The sequence below is a fragment of the Aptenodytes patagonicus genome, chromosome W, assembly GCF_965638725.1.
Source record: "Aptenodytes patagonicus chromosome W, bAptPat1.pri.cur, whole genome shotgun sequence".
Classification (NCBI taxonomy): Eukaryota; Metazoa; Chordata; class Aves; order Sphenisciformes; family Spheniscidae; genus Aptenodytes; species Aptenodytes patagonicus.
Genome location: NC_134981.1, coordinates 28,296,017 through 28,310,309, shown reverse-complemented (window position 1 = coordinate 28,310,309; position 14,293 = coordinate 28,296,017). Strand labels below are relative to the sequence as shown.

General features: G+C 43.7%; 1 pseudogene across 1 annotated transcript in view; it reads right to left on the bottom strand.

The window, feature by feature from the left end:
* Positions 1-14,293, bottom strand: part of LOC143172217 (AP-3 complex subunit beta-1-like) — a 288,974-nt pseudogene that overhangs the window by 195,002 nt on the left and 79,679 nt on the right. Inside the window, exons 3-4 of the transcript XR_012997310.1 lie at positions 12,051-12,125; positions 832-927 (exon numbers count right to left, since the gene is read on the bottom strand). The product of XR_012997310.1 is annotated as an AP-3 complex subunit beta-1-like (transcript). The remainder of the gene's footprint in view (positions 1-831; positions 928-12,050; positions 12,126-14,293) is intronic.

Sequence of the window (14,293 nt, the reverse complement as noted above, 5' to 3'; positions counted from 1 at the left end):
CTCATGGGTTGAAATAAGAACAGTTTAATAATTGAAATAATAATAAAATAACAACAACAACAAATTGTAATGGAAAGTAAAACAACAAGAGAGGGGGGAGGGGAAAGAGGGAAGAACAAAACCCAGGAAAAAAAAACCCACAAGAGGTGATGCAACCACTCACCGCCTGCCAACTGACGCCCAGCCAGTCCCTGAGCAGCAATCACTGCCCCCTGGCCGACTCCCTCCAGCTTACATACTGAGCATGACATCATATGGTTTTAGAATATACCTTTGGCCAATTTGGGTCAGCTGTCCTGGCTATAACTCCATCCCAGCTTCTTGTGCACCTCCTCACTGGCAGAGTATGGGAAGCTGAAAAGTCCTTGACTTAGTATAAACACTGCTTATAAACACTGCTTAGCAACAACTAAAACATCAGTGTGTTACCAACATTATTCTCATCCTAAATCCAACACACAGCACTGTATCAGCTACTAGGAAGAAAATTAACTCTATCCCAGCCGAAACCAGGACACTAGGAAAGAGAAAAGGCATTCTAGAAGTTAAATGCTGGGCACATGAATTTAAGAGCTCAAATCTGCTGCTTTTCTTTCATGAAGTAATTTTACTTCATGCAGGCTTAGCTACATGACAAGGTTTGAGGTAGCACAAAAAAAAAAAAAAAACAACCAACCAGACACAACTTTGTCAACGACATAATTTGAAACTACTTTATCAGATGCAGATATTTACATGCTTCAGTTTACCAGGCTATACTTACACAGATCTTTTTATTTTTGTGATACCAACTCGGAATTCTCCATGAAATGTTGTTTAATAGTCACGCACTTTTAAAGCACGCTGGAAAGTACTGATGGACAATAATGCCAGATCTTGCTGCTCCTCTGCATAACGCATCAGATTAACATATACAAGCTTTTTTATCTGACAAGAAAAACAAAAAGAACATCATTATCAAAATTCCCAAACTTTCTACAAACCTAAGTCCTAGATCGCACATTTTCATCAACATTTTCTTCTTTGAAGGAAAAGAGTTAATATATCACTGGAGTACTCACATGCTTCTCAAATGTCTTATGATTTACTGTAATTCTTTTATTAGAAACTCCCTGAGGTGCTGCAATATTACCTAATTAATGATACAGTCAGATGAAGGCTAGTAATACAAAGTACTGCTTTATATTATCAACTAGTAAATAAAGACTTGAATAATCTAAGACATTGACATGTGGCAACTGACCACCTGAGCACTCATTGTTTTTTCTTATGGAAAATAGGTTAAACTGCAATTGCCAAGGATTTCAATAAGCCCGTATGGTGGGTTGATCTTGGCTGGACACCAGGTGCCCAAAGCTGCTCTATCACTCCCCCTCCTCAGTCAGACAGGGGAGAGAAAATATAATGAAAGGCTTGTGGGTTGAGATAAGGACAGGGAGAGATCACTCAGCAATTACCTCCATGGGCAAAACAGACTCGACTTGGGGAAATTAATTTAATTTATTGCCAATCAAATCAGAGTAAGATAACGAGAAATAAAAACTAAATCTTAAAACACCCTCCCCCCCTTCTTAAAACACCCTTCTTCCCAGGCTCAACTTCACTCCCGACTTCTCTACCTCCTTCCCCGTCCCCCTGCGCCGCTTGGGGGGATGGGGGTTGCGGTCAGTTCATTACATGATGTCTCTGCTACTCCTTCCTCCTCACTCTCTTCCCCTGCTCCAATGTGGGGTCCCTCCCACAGGAGATGGTCCTCCACGAACTGCTCCGGCATGGGTCCTTTCCATGGGGTGCAGTTCTTCAGGAACAGACTGCTCAAGTATGGGTCCCCCACAGGGTCACAAGTCCTGCCAGCAAACCTGCTCCAGCATGGGCTCTCCACAGGGTCCCAGCCTCCTTCAGGGCACATCCACCTGCTCCAGCCTGGGGTCCTCCATGGGCTGCAGGGTGAATATCTGCTCCACTGTGGACCTCCATGGGCTGCAGGGGGACAGCCTGCCTCACCATGGTCTTTGCTACGGGCTGCAGGGGAATCTCTGCTCCGGCGCCTGGAACACCTCCTTCCCCTCCTTCTTCGCTGACCTTTGTGTCTGCAGGGTTGTTTCTCTCACATATTCTCACTCCTCTCTTCCGACTGCTGTTGCACAGCAGTTCCCCTCCCCGCCCCCTTCTTAAATATATTATCACAGAGGCACTACCACTGTCATTGATCGGCTCAGCCTTGGCCAGCAGCAGGTCCATCCTGGAGCCGGCTGGCACTGGCTCTATCAGACATAGAGGAAGCTTCTGGCATCTTCTCACAGAAGCCACCCCTGTAGCCCCCCCTGCTACCAAAACCTTGCCACACAAACCCAATAAGCCCATTTTACTTTACCCTTAAACTCAAAATCAATTACTTTAACACATTTGAACGAGAATATAACTTCCAGCTGAAGTGTGGCAACTTACACCATTTACATCTGATTAAAAGAGCACTTGTGACTATGTCTTGGACAAAAGCAAAGGGTATTATATCCACCTTTGCCTAACTACAAGCATTCAAAAGATGTAACCAATATAAGCATACTACAATGGGTGCAATGTTCAAAGGTAAAGAAAACCTCAGTATGATTTTGGGGGAGGAAGATATTCATTTTAGTTCACTTTACCCCCTCATGGCCACTGTATGCCCAGGAAGCAGTGAAAACTTTTTTTTTTAACATTTGAGTTATAAACCGACTATTGGGGTTTATAATGGAAAATTTTGAAAGACCCTCAACTACAGCTGTGCTATAATTACTGTCAGTATTAGAAGATTTATCTTTGTGCCAGTTCTGGTGTCGTGGTTTAACCTCAGCCGGCAACTAAGCACCACGCAGCCGCTCGCTCACTCCCCCCCGGTGGGATGGGGGAGAGAATCGGAAGGGTAAAAGTGAGAAAACTCATGGGTTGAGATAAAGACAGTTTAATAGGTAAAGCAAAAGCCACACACGCAAGCAAAGCAAAACAAGGAATTCATTCACTACTTCCCATGGGCAGGCAGGTGTTCAGCCATCTCCAGGAAAGCAGGGCTCCATCACGCGTAACGGTTACTTGGGAAGACAAACGCCATCACTCCAAACGTCCCCCCCTTCCTTCTTCTTCCCCCAGCTTTATATACTGAGCATGACGTCCCATGGTATGGAATATCCCTTTGGCCAGTTTGGGTCAGCTGTCCTGGCTGTGCCCCCTCCCAGCTTCTTGTGCACCTCCAGCCTTCTCAGTCAGTAGAGCATGGGAAGCTGAAAAGTCCTTGACTAGTGTAAACACTACCTAGCAACAACTAAAACATTGGTGTGTTATCAACATTGTTCTCACCCTAAATCCAAAACACAGCACTGTACCAGCTACTAGGAAGGAAATTAACTCTATCCCTGCTGAAACCAGGACATCTGGCAAAAAGCATATTATTAAATCACAGAAGGTTACACCACACTAAATTATTTGTTGTTCAGCTATAGACAAACAGCAATCAACATTGACCACAAGAGGCCTATGCACTGAATGACTGCAGGTGTGCAAAGAAAGCCACCTTTCCTTGAAACCACCCTGTGACTAGAAACGGAAGCACTTAGAGCTGCGTGACTACACTGTTCCTTTATCATTTACCTTCATTCAATGTTAAAATGCTCCTTTCTATAAAACTAATCATAACAGGGGCACATTAGGCTTGAGGAACACAGGCAGATTTGTTTAATTAGTTTATCAATATAAGCACAAACTCCATGAGTTATTGACCAAGACTTATTTTTGTTCTATATCATGAATTATTTATTAGGTCACTTTTTGTATCCTTACCATCCATGACACGATGCACATAATCAAGTTGAGGTCAGTGTGTACTTACAAAAACCACAAGACACTTCTGTAAGCAATAAGATGCCCTTTGCTTCTCTTAAGACAAATGAACATGTTCTACTGCTTCTTCACCTCCATTTCTCTGTATCAGAGCATTCAGCCCTGATAAAACACCATCATCAGCCATTTCTGGGCAGGAAAGCCACTCAGATAAACTGATATTTTTTATGCTTCTGCATTGTAGCAATTTGTATAGACAGATTTCTGTAAGTATTCTTAAAGACACGGAAAAATTTGGCAAAACTGTTTCAGAAAACAGTATCAGGATCAACGTACTAAGAATCTGACTTAACCCAGTAATCTCTTATAATTTCAAAAGTATCCTAAAAACTGAACGATGATAAAGGTTTCCGAGACCCAGAAGTGCTAACTAGATGGCTCTAAGTATAGCTACATTATGACCTAAACTTGTCACCTAACTAACTTTGATAAAGAAGATAAATTAGTCAGCTAGCTTTTCTGACTGCCCTGATCTCTTTTCAGTTTAACAGTCTCCTCCCACATGCATATGCTAGCACTAAATGGTGGAAAAATAAATGAGGGAACTTTAACCACAGCATAGAGGAAGGCACGTGAATTCACATAATTGTCTATTTGTTTTAAAATATAAGGAAAGGCCCATAACATACAGTGAAAGGCTTCTGCTAATTAATGTTAGGTTATGTGGTAAAATCTCATCTGCACACCCACAAAGGAGCAGGGGGGGAAATAATACCCTGCCCTAGCTTCTCCAGAGCCCATGACAGGAGCCATCAGTCCATCTCCACAAGCCCAGAGGTGCAGAGGCACAGTAGAAGGAGAGAACCCAAATTTAGGACTCAGCCCCAGAGTTCAGGTATGAAACCCATCAAGAGTCAACACTAGAGCACCTTTCAGACTGAGGAGCTTTGCTGCCTAATGGTATGGGACACATTATGGGATGCAGAGGAAGAGTATTTTAGGATTGCACAGGACTTATCATGGGTTGTTTTGGGGAGGAACCAAAGGCAGGGAAAGGGAGGAATAACCATATAAAAATAGAAGGATAAGCAGATAAAACCAGCCAGTCACATCTAAATAGTTTGCTGCTTGGTACACTTGTCCTTCCATGCCCTGCACCTGATCAGCAGTCTGTTGTATTTTCCTCATTAAATTACCTTTTTAACTATTTTCCTTGGTGAGGTATTCTCTATTCAGTGTGAAAGTATATGTATGTGCCAGCAACCGGAATCAGGGCACAGGTTGGAGGACCCATATGTCCATGTGTACCAGCAACTAGAGAGACCAGAGTGAGCACACTTAAGTGCAACTGCAGCAACTGGAATGGGACCTCAGGTCATAGGGGTCCCTATGTCCATGGTGCCAGCACCTGGGCTGGGGCCAGAGGGCCCATGAGCATGGGTACAAGCAACTAGAGAGACTGGAGTGTGTGGAAAAAGTGCCAGCCCATGTGTCCATGGTGCCAGTGACTAGAATGAGTGCAGGTGTGTGAGTAGATAGAATCATACAATCATTTTTAAGATCGAGTACAACCGTAAACCTAACACTGCCAAGTCCACCACTAAACCATGTCCCTAAGCACCATGTCTACACATCTTTTAAATACCTCCAGGGATGGTGACTCAACCACTTCCCTGGGCAGCCTGTTCCAATGCTTGATAACCCTTTCGGTGAAGAAATTTTTCCTAATATCCAACCTAAATCTCCCTTGGTGCAACTTGAGGCCGTTTCCTCTCGTCCTATCACTTGTTACTTGGGAAAAGAGACCAACACCCACCTCGCTACAACCTCCTTGCAGGTAGTTGTAGAGAGCGATGAGGTCTCCCCTCAGCCTCCTTTTCTCCAGGCTAAACAACCCCAGTTCCCTCAGCCACTCCTCATAAGACTTGTGCCCTAGACCCTTCACCAGCTTTGTTGCCCTTCTTTGGACGCATTCCAGCACCTCAATGTCTTTCTTGTAGTGAGGGGCCCAAAACTGAACACAGTATTCGAGGTGCAGCCTCACCAGTGCTGAATACAAAGGGACAATCACTTCCCTAGTCCTGCTGACCACACTAGCTGGCAAGTAGGTGAAGTGGCCTGGGAACCAGGTAGGTGTAGGTGGGTAATCTAAGGGCGAGAAGGAGGTGGCTACAGGGTGGACCAGGGGAATCCCATCCAGTTGCCAGAGAGACCAGACAAGTCTGTGCGTCTCTAGGGGCAAGAACCATGTGTTTGTGTGCATCTGAAATACGGATACTGAAATCTGGATACTGAAAGGAGAAGGAAAACACACCTGATCAACACGTGGCTCAGGGGCTGGTGCCATCGGAGGAATTTTGGCTTTTTTGATCACGGGGAGGTTTACATGGCACCGGGCCTGCTGGTGACAGATGGAGTTCAGCTGTCTCACAGGGGGAAAAGGATCATGGCTCAAGAATTGGCAGGGCTCATTGAGAGGGCTTTAAACTAGGTTCGAAGGGGGAAGGGGATAAAACCAGGCTCACTAGAGATGAGCCTAGGGGTGGCGTGCCGATGCCGGGGGCGAAATCGATAGCCCAGCTCAAGTGCATCTACACCAATGCACGCAGCATGGGCGGCAAACAGGAGGAGCTGGAAGCCATTGTGCAGCGGGAGAGATATGACTTAGTCGCCATCACAGAAACATGGTGGGGTGACTCTCATGATGGGAGTGCTGCAATGGATGGCTATAGACTCTTCAGAAGGGACAGGTGAGGAAGGAGAGGCAGTGGGGTGGCCCTGTATGTTAGGGAGTGTTTTGATTGTCTAGAGCTCAACGATTGTGATGATGATACGGTCGAGTGTTTATGGGTAAGGATGAGGGGGAAGGCCAACGAGGCAGATATCGTGCTGGGAGTCTGTTATAGACCACCCAACCAGGATGAAGGGGCGGATGAAGCGTTCTACAAGCGGCTGGCACAAGTCTCTCAATCGCTAGCCCTTGTTCTCGTGGGGGACTTCAACTTCCCGGACGTCTGCTGGAAATACACCACGGCAGAGAGGAAGCAGTCTAGGAGGTTCCTGGAGTGTGTGGAAGACAACTTCCTGACGCAGCTGGTAAGTGAGCCTACCAGGGGAGGTGCCTCGCTCGACCTGCTGCTTACAAACAGAGAAGGACTGGTGGGAGATGTGGTGGTCGGAGGCCGTCTTGGGCTTAGCGACCATGAAATGGTAGAATTCTCGATTCTTGGTGAAGTGAGAAGGGGGGGCAGCAAAACCACAACCATGGACTCCCGGAGGGCGGACTTTGGCCTGTTCAGGATGCTGGTTGAGGGAGTTGCTTGGGAGATGGTCCTGAAGGGCAAAGGGGTCCAGGAAGGCTGGACGATCTTCAAGAAGGAAGTCTTAAAGGCGCAGGAGCAGGCTGTCCCCATACGTTGTAAGAAGAACGGGCGGGGAAGATGACCGGCCTGGCTGAACGGGGAGCTCTTGCTGGGACTCAGGAAAAAAAGGAGAGTTTACCACTTGTGGAAGAAGGGGCAGGTGACTCAGGAAGAGTACAGGGATCTCGTTAGGTTGTTTAGAGAGGAAATGAGAAAGGCAAAAGCCCAGCTAGAACGCAATCTGGCCGCTGTTGTTAAAGACAACAAAAAAAGTTTTTACAAATATATTAATGACAAGAAGAGAGCCAAGGAGAATCTCCATCCTTTATTGGATGCGGGGGGGAACATTGTCGCTGAGGTACTCAATGCCTTCTTTGCCTCAGTCTTTAACAGGCAGACCAGTTATCCTCAGGGTACTCGGCCCCCCGAGCTGGAGGACAGGGACAGCGAGCAGGATGAACCCCCCATAATCCAAGAGGAAGCAGTCAATGACCTGCTACGCCACCTGGATGCTCACAAGTCTCTGGGGCCGGATGGGATCCACCCGAGAGTGCTGAGGGAGCTGGCGGAGGTGCTCGCCAAGCCACTCTCCAGCATTTATCAGCAGTCCCGGTTAACGGGGGAGGTCCCGGACGACTGGAGGCTTGCCAATGTGACGCCCATCTACAAGAAGGGCCGGAAGGAGGATCCGGGGAACTACAGGCCTGTCAGCCTGACCTCGGTGCCGGGGAAGATTATGGAGCGGTTCATCTTGAGGGCGCTCACAAGGCATGAGCGGGACAACCAGGGGATCAGGCCCAGCCAGCACGGGTTCATGAGAGGCAGGTCCTGCTTGACCAACCTGATCTCCTTCTATGACCAGGTGACCCGCCTAGTGGATGAGGGAAAGGCTGTGGATGTGGTCTACCTGGACTTCAGCAAGGCCTTTGACACCGTCTCCCACAGCATTCTCCTCGAGAAGCTGGTGGCTCACGGCTTAGACAGGTGGACTCTGCGCTGGGTAAAAAACTGGCTGGACGGCCGGGCCCAGAGAGTTGTGGTGAATGGAGTTCAATCCAGTTGGCGGCCGGTCACGAGCGGTGTTCCCCAGGGCTCAGTATTGGGGCCGATCTTGTTTAATATCTTTATCAATGATCTGGATGAGGGGATCGAGTGCACCCTCAGTAAGTTTGCAGACGACACCAAGTTGGGCGGGAGTGTTGATCTGCTCGGGGGTAGGAAGGCTCTGCAGAGGGACCTGGACAGGCTGGATCGATGGGCCCAGACCAATTGTATGAGGTTCAACAAGGCCAAGTGCCGGGTCCTGCACTTCGGCCACAACAACCCCATGCAGCGCTACAGGCTTGGGGAAGAGTGGCTGGAAAGCTGCCTGGCGGAAAAGGACCTGGGGGTGCTGGTTGACAGCCGGCTGAACATGAGCCGGCAGTGTGCCCAGGCGGCCAAGAAGGCCAATGGCATCCTGGCCTGTATCAGAAATAGTGTGGCCAGCAGGAGTAGGGAAGTGATCGTGCCCCTGTACTCGGCACTGGTGAGGCCGCACCTCGAATACTGTGTTCAGTTTTGGGCCCCTCACTACAAGAAGGACGTTGAGGTGCTGGAGCGTGTCCAGAGAAGGGCAACGAGGCTGGTGAGGGGTCTGGAGAACAAGTCTTATGAGGAGCGGCTGAGGGAACTGGGGTTGTTTAGCCTGGAGAAAAGGAGGCTGAGGGGAGACCTCATCGCTCTCTACAACTACCTGCAAGGAGGTTGTAGCGAGGTGGGTGTCGGTCTCTTCTCCCAAGTAACTAGTGATAGGACGAGAGGGAATGGCCCCAAGTTGCGCCAGGGGAAGTTTAGATTGGACGTGAGGAAAAATTTCTTTACTGAAAGAGTGGTTAAACATTGGAACAGGCTGCCCAGGGAAGTGGTGGAGTCCCCATCCCTGGAGGTATTTAAAAGACGAGTAGATGAGGCGCTTAGGGACATGGTTTAGTGGGTGGTGGTTTTGGGTCGACGGTTGGACTCGATGATCTTAGAGGTCTTTTCCAACCTCAGTGATTCTATGATTCTATCTCTAAGGGCACGACCATGGGGGGTTGGCTAGTAGAAGACCAGGAGTTCTGGCCAGGTCCAGTTGTGTGTGCACACATGCACCTGCATCTTTAAGGGCAAGACCACGAGTGGTTAGCAGTTTGTACTAGCAACTGAAATAGGGCTGCTGCCTCAGGGGCTCATACGTCCAGGTGCTAGCTACTGGGCAGACACTGTCTGAGCCCAGCTGTTGGATGGATCCACACTGTACATATGTATACGTACATTCCCACTAGCAGACCTTCATCTTGAACTGCCAAGCTGTTGGTGCTGTTTGTGTTCACGTGAGTACCCTGTGTCAATTTATGTGGCTGCCTCTGCACGTCTGTATGTTGTGTGCGTGTATACACACACACGACATACAAGGATGTGTGTATATGCACACACCTACCAGGAATACATTCCCAGCCTCACTACTGGTTGGACTGGAAGCCTTGAGCTGGGGCAGTCTTGCCTCTGTTGGACTGGCGGTTCCAGCCCTAACAGTTAAAAGCACTCAAGATGAATATTGTTTCAGGCATTCCTCTTTGGTTTAAGGTATCTCTGTTCAAAACCAGACTTAGAATACTCATAACTTACAAACACAAGTTAAAGAGGAAGAGAATATATTTAACTAGTCCACATATATTTCCTATCTTAAACTAAAATAGAAAATATGATTCTTTGGCCCTTTTCCTTTTATCGCCTATTATAAAAAGTGCAGTTACTGTATTTAAATAATTTTAGAGATTCTAAGTTCTGAAAGACTGATTTGTCAACCGTGCACACTTATGCCTCCTTGACTTACCAGAGCTCAGTATTTGGCCTCAGCCAAATATATGCATTCTTTCAAAGAATGGAAAAAGCAAGTTTTAAAGTAGTAGCTAAATAAAACTTCTTTAAAGCTAAAATTAGGCTCAAATTTGATTATTACTATCCATCAGCATAAAATAAGGAAGAAAACAGACTTATCTGACCTGCTATATTGCAGCACGTTAGGGAACAATAGGAGTTGGCTGAAGTCATCATTGCAGGAAATATAATCTTCAGTGGCATAAGCCAGCAAAAAAGCAGCTTTTTGTTCACAATCATAATAGAGGGCTGAAGTACATATTTCCAGGTGAGGAAGGAAGAATTGGAACATGCATTCAATTGACTTTTCTTAAAACCCAGTGTTTCCAACCATTATTTCCTGCATTTTTCCAAAATTATGATCCTGTGCAGCAGGAATTAACTAATACCATTGCATACTTGCTCTGCTATCCTCAAACTGATGCTTGTTGGTCACTATGCTGTCTGGAACAGCAAACTTACAGATGTTATTTTCAACCAAGTTTAATTTGTCAAATCAACTATAACTGACACCTCTGCACTAGAGCTGACAGTGTATGCAAAGTACTGGCAGTGAGCATCAGAGTAACATTTATAAAGCCTCTGGTTGTACAACTTTCTAATGCAGATGCTGCTTTAGATTTCCTCAAACAACACAGTAAGCCTATGGATTTAAACACATAGTTGAAGGCAGTCAATCTCCATTTTTTAACTTCCTGGAATTATTTTTTTAATTTTTTTTTTTTAATTTTTACTAGTTCAAGATGGATTTTTTTCTTGCTTTCTTATTAGAAAAAAAGAGATACAGAAGCAAGCTACTTTGTGTCTAACACCTGATATTGGGGCAAAAACAGACACATACACTGCTAAAATAAAATGGATGATGGTAAACAGCCAGAAAGAAAACTTATATTTCTGCTACTGTTTTTATCTATGTAAGTACTGAACACACTTATTAAACAAGTCATCTTTTAATTAATCCAAAGTCACACAATTGTGCAAGTTGAATAAATTTAGTCAAGCAACTTGTCTCAAGAAATTAACTCCTATCACAGATGATTCTGACTCAGGTTCTTCATCAGCTGCTTTTATAGGAAGCTTAAATTGTTCTTGTCTGCCCCTTCATATAACTCCTTCCACAATTCTTCATACAAAATAAATGAGTAAGGGCATTAAACCAAGATCATACACACATCTTGGGAATAAGTCTCCATATCGTGTAAAACAAATAAAAGTAACCCAAAGATTTGGAATTACACTGCATATTAGCAAAAATTTCTTCTCTACTCAAGGTGAGACCTATTTCCCCCCTCCAATAGTTACATCTTTCCAAAAGATTCTGAGATTTGAAACCTACTTTTCTGTAATCTTCTGGAATCATAGACATTCACATTAATAAAGCATAAAAAAAAAAATTCTCTAAACTAAATTATCAAAAGAACCAACATTTAAGTATTGTGGAACAAAACATTATTTTAAACACTTTATTAGTAACATCACATTTAGTCTAATCATTAATTCCTACAGAGACTTGTTTAATTGAGTTAAAGTGATCTCACTCCGCAATCCTAATGCTGACTCCATTTTTATAAACATACTACATGACTAGCATAGTGAAAATTTTTGTACCCAACCCTTACCTCTCAGCGTTGATCTGCAATACATGTTTTCAAATACAACGTAGCACAATCCCCACTCAAACGATAGTACCTTTTTCAGAAGAATATAATTACCACCACATGCTTCCACAAACTCTCTAATCAATCAATTTAAGTGTAAATAGTTATTATTTTCCTCCCAATCACCCAGTAGGTTTCCTTCATTTACACATTAAACTATTTCCATAATGCTGTCATTGAAATTAAACCCCGAGAAATTCTAGTAAAAAAAGTTAGAGGTATTTTATGGTTTATGTTGAAGTCAGATACAATTAGATAAAATTTTCATAAACAGATCTTCCATAACAGTATGCTTAATGAGCTATAGGAATACCTCAATATTTTTACTGGCAACATTCTTCACAACAGCAGGAAACAGCTTAGAAGCATTTTTTCCCTTTACAATCATCTAAAAACAAAAGTAATATCATCATTTATTAGGGGGTTTTGGGTTTGGGTTTTTTTTTTGGGGGGGGGGGGGGTGTTCTTGGTTTGTTTGGGTTTTTTAAGAGGAGACAGACATTTATTCCAGATCTGTATTTCAAACTTGATTTCTATAGAGTCTGATTATATTTTTTTTTTGTTAACTACTAGACTTTACAGGATGCTATCCATACAACAAAACCCGGGTGCTGGCCGGTTATGAGTTTGGGGGGTAGAATCAACAAACTGGACTTTACCATATCAGACTGCAAACCATTTTTAGTACTTTAAAAATCACTTAAAACAAAGATCTTGCTAATCTGAAAAGCTTTACAGAATTACCTTTTGGGAGTTATCAGAGAAAAAAAAAAAATCAGGAGAAGTTATACAAGTTTAAGTCCTGTTCCTTTTCCCAAGAACAATTTTGGTGTGCAACAGAACCAAGGAGAAGTAAAAAAAAATAAATAAAAAATAATCAAATAGACACCACACTAAAAAACAAAGCAAGGTTGTTTTCCATAGCAAGTTAAATACAAAAGGCCTTAGAGTGTTTATACAGAACAAAAAAGAACAAGGGTAAAAGCAAGATCAGTCAACCCACTGTGGGTTTTTTGGTTTGTTTTTTTTTTAAAGGAAGAAAGTTTTCATATTTGATCTCAAAGAAGTCTGAAACTAGGGCATGTAGTAAACAAAATTGTCTCAATAAAGAGCACAAACAACAAAACCCCAGTTTAGCTTCAGCCCTTGTACGAACAGCTTCAGGAGCAAGTTTTTTATAAGTAACAAGTACATTAGAAGGAATAAAATACTCCAACAGACACTTCAGCTGCAGAACTCTCCCATCTCTTGGATCTAATTCATGTCCAGGTTGGAAAACCTGGAATTTCATGAACATGTTACACATCTTCAAGTTACAGTGTGCCAAATACGGACTCACTCAGAATAGAGCATCCCCAGCTACGTGCAAGGGCAGGATCCAGTCAGCCAAACATCAAGCTAATTGGAAAGGACAAGAGTTCACTAAGACAATCAAATATGCAGGGATCCAACACAGGAACATGAGTTTTGCAACTGCAGTTACTGCTTTTCATAACCATGTCATTCCCACCACTGCTCAACATTATACAGCTGATTAACACTTTGCATTCCTAACTCACAGGTCTGTGTATCTCATTGATAAAACACATTAAGGGCATAAAGAACTAGGATCTCATGCAACAAAAGCAAGAAAATGTGAAACCAGGCAATACCTTGACAAACTATGTTTGGAGAAGGTTAAAAGAAAGAAGCTAGAAGAAAGAAGGTAGTTGAAGTTCAAGCTATCACTGAATGAACCTTTCAAAAGGGTTTAAGAGCAGCTGTCCAGCATGACATTTTATTTTAACCAACTTAACATCTTAAGCTATTTTTTGCAACTGTATTTAAGCACAGGAAGTTACAAACTAAGAACTAAGCACACCGTATGGGTTTCAAAGGTTTTTAACCAAGAATCTAAATTAAACCACTGCTATCAGGACTGGGGGGGTCTTTGTAATAGATGTCAGATTCAGAATGACTGGAGTGAAGTAGAACTTAGTAGCAAGATGCACTGCAGAGAAGTATCATAGAATAAGTTATTATCAATCATCTCATCTTGATGCAACAGAAGTTATATTATTCAGAAATAAGAATGAACCTTAAGGTTAGACTTTCCTGATAGGCTGTAACAGTATGACGCTGCATTACTTGCATTATTTAACTGACCAACTATAATAGCTCCAGTGTACCACGTAAATATGCATTTAGGGCATTTTAAGAGTGTATTTTGACTCTAAGTCATAATGATTAGTGCAAATCCTCCTTAGCCCATGGATCATTAACCTGAAAGAACATAATGGTTCTTTCCAAGACTAAGGTCTATCATGTCACTTTTGCTGCTGTGCCTAGACATTCTCCAGTTATGTTGTCTTATATACCTGAAGTTCCTGCAGACAGAAACTTTCATTCTAGAAGAAGCTCTACATAATGTCCACAAGTCTGCGTGTGGTTCTGTCCCTACAGAAATATAGATACTGTGCATAAGAACGGGTGTACTAAAATTTTTTTTAATGACACACAGAGACATGGAAAATCTGTGGGAAATCTGGCACATAAATTTGTTTCCTAAATTTATGC